Source organism: Pteropus medius, unplaced genomic scaffold, assembly GCF_902729225.1.
Source record: "Pteropus medius unplaced genomic scaffold, Ma_sr-lr_union100, whole genome shotgun sequence".
Lineage (NCBI taxonomy): Eukaryota > Metazoa > Chordata > Mammalia > Chiroptera > Pteropodidae > Pteropus > Pteropus medius.
This window is the reverse complement of record NW_024355205.1, coordinates 14,270,770-14,273,608: the sequence shown is the minus strand read 5'-3', so window position 1 is coordinate 14,273,608 and position 2,839 is coordinate 14,270,770. Positions and strand designations below refer to the sequence as shown.

Sequence of the window (2,839 nt, the reverse complement as noted above, 5' to 3'; positions counted from 1 at the left end):
TACGCTTGAGTCTTAGTCTTAAGGTCCCATCTTCCTGAGCTGTCCACTCTTGTGCTGCCTTCACGTGGGAGTGCTGAATCCATGATGGGATGCAGTGGGCGTCGTCAGGTTGACAGTGAAGGGTCCTTTCCATTTGGGTTCTAGTCCTTTGGAAGTGAACTTCCGGATCCACACAGAGTCCCCAGGCTGAAACTGATGGGGCTGAGTTTCAGTCTGGGGACTCTGTGTGGATCCAGAAGTTCCACACAGAGGAGCTGAGTGGGCAGCACGAACCTGGGACCAGATCTCCTTCTGTACACTTTGAAGGGCCTGTAAAGACTTAAGAAAGACAAGGTTACGTAGTTCTGCCTTTTTCTCATCTTCTCTTCTAGGGATTAAAGGTGGGGGTTTTCCAAAGAAAATTTCAAATGGGGTGAATCCATATATTAATGAGCAAAGGGGAGAAGTTCTACCCAGGTCCCACCAGTTTCTAATCCTAACTTGACTAATGTCTCTTTTAGGGTCTGATTCATTCGCTCTACTTGGCCCGAACTTTGGGGCCGGTAGGCGCAGTGGAGTTTCCATCGCAAATTTAGGTAGCTAGCCAATTGTTGTGATACCTTCGCTACGAAGGCTGACCCGTCTTCCAACCCTAAAGTTCCAGGGAGACCAAATCGAGGGAGGATTTCTTGTAGTAGTTTCTTAGTAACTACTAAAGCAGTTTCTTTCCTAGTGGGGAAGGCCTCTACCCATCCTGAAAAAGTGTCTATAAAAACAAGTAAATATTTGTAGCCCTCCACAGTCGGGGTTATCTCAGTGAAATCTACTTCCCAGTGGTCCCCCGGATAAGTTCCTCTTTCCCTATGCCTAGGTTCTTCTATCTTCCCCTTCTTTGGATTAACTTGGGCACAAGCCGGGCATCGTGAGGCAATCTCCTCTGCAGTTCTTCTCCCTTTTAACAAGTGAAAGTAGGGGTCTAAAGCTTGGAGCATCTTAGTTTGCCCTAGATATGTGGTCTGGTGTAGTTGGTGGAGGAGAGTCCTTCCAAGGGCCTGTGAGAACCTGATTTTTCCATCTGGGGTCGTCCACTACCTCTCTTGGTTCCCCGTGGCTCCCTTGTCTTGAAAATATATGTTCTCTTCTGCCATATAGGTCGGAGACGGAGGCAGTTCTGGGTAAGGGACAACAGTCAGTAGATGTGGTGGGGGCCCCACTTGCCTTGTGGTCACTGTTCTTGCCTCTGTATCGGCTTGTCAGTTTCCCTCAGCCTCAGGACTATTCCCTTTTTGATGCTTTTTACAAAGAACAATAGCAAGAGTCTTAGGCATCTATATGGCTTCAAGTAAGGCTAAGATCTCCCCCTTGTTTTTGATGTCCTTCCCAGCTGAAGTCAGAAGCCCTCTTTCCTTGTAGATGGCTCCATGTACATGGGCAGTGGCAAAGGCGTATTGGCTGTCAGTGTATATTGTGACTGCCTTATCCTTTCCCCATCATAGTGCCTCAGTGAGGGCGATGAATTTGGCTTTTTGAGCAGAAGACCCATGGGGAAGAGCCTGTGACCAGATGGTGCTAGGTAGAGTTATGACCGCTGCCCCAGCGTACCTTCTTCCTTTCTCCATGAAGCTGCTCCCGTCTGTGAACAGAACTTCATTGGTCTCAGGCAGAGGGGAGTCTTTGAGGTCTGGCCGTGAGGAACACGCAGCATCAGTGAAATCTATGCAGTCATGAATAATGGTCTCGGGGTCTGGGTCTGGCAACAGATTGGCTGGGTTGATGACAGTAGCTTTGGAGAAGTTGATCCTTGGCTGGTCGAGGAGGAGAGCCTGGTATTGAGTGATTCTGAAGTTAGTCATCCATCATTCTGGGCTACTGCGGAGAAGGGCCTCTACTGCATGAGGGGCAGTAATGTCTAGATTCTGCCCAAGGGTGAGTTTGTCAGCTTCTTTGACTAGGAGAGCCGTTGCTGCTATGGCTCGTAGGCAGGGTGGCCATCCAGAGGCCACTGAGTCTAGTCTCTTTGATAGATAGGCTACTGGTTGGCGCCATGGGCCTAGCGTTTGGGTTAGGACCCCTTTGGCAATTCCCTTGGTCTCACAAAAAGATGAAATCCCTTGGTGATGTCTGGAAGAGCAAGGGCTGGGGCTGATATGAGTGCCTGCTTGAGAAGGTCAAAGGCCTTCTGTTCTGTGTCTGTCCAATTGAGGGGCTGATTTCCTCCTGTAGCTGAATACAGGGGCTTTATGATCTCTGCGAACCCAGGAATCCAAGGTCTGCAATAGTCCACCACCCCAAGGAATTCTCTGACCTGTCTCTTGGTGGTGGGTACCAGAATCTGAAGAATGGCTTCAATCCTCTGCCAGGAGAGAGTCCGTTTTCCTCCTTCGAGGATATACCCGAGGTAGGCCACCGACTGGGTGCACAGCTGGGCTTTCTTAGCGGTGACTCGGTACCCGTATGCCTCTAGGGTGCCGAGTAAGTCCCTGGTTGCCGTGAGACAGATCTCCTTGGTTTCAGCTGCTAATAGTAAATCATCAACATACTGGAGTAACGTGCAGTCAAGATTACGTTGATGGAAGGGATGGAGATCTGCACTTAGGGCCTCATTGGATAGGGTAGGAAAATTTTTGAATCCTTGCGGTAAACACCTCCAGGTTAGTTGGCCCGAGAATCCCTCCTCTAGGTCTGTCCACACAAAGGCAAAGATAGGCTGGCTGCTGGGGGCTAGGGGAATGCTGAAGAAAGCATCTTTTCCATCTAATACAGTATAAACAGTTCTCTCAGGAGGTAGCAAGCTTAAGAGAGTATACGGGTTGGGTACAGTCGGGTGGATGGTTTCAGCCCTCTTGTTCACTTCTCTTAA

The 2,839-nt window shown here is 49.4% G+C and overlaps 1 long non-coding RNA gene across 1 annotated transcript; it reads right to left on the bottom strand.

The window, feature by feature from the left end:
* Positions 1-1,490: 1,490 nt before the first annotated feature.
* Positions 1,491-2,322, bottom strand: LOC120598595 (uncharacterized). The gene is made up of 3 exons (XR_005651623.1): positions 2,285-2,322; positions 2,075-2,196; positions 1,491-1,532 (listed from the first exon to the last, which is right to left on the bottom strand). It is a non-coding gene; the product is annotated as an uncharacterized LOC120598595 (long non-coding RNA).
* Between the last annotated feature and the right edge of the window lie 517 nt (positions 2,323-2,839).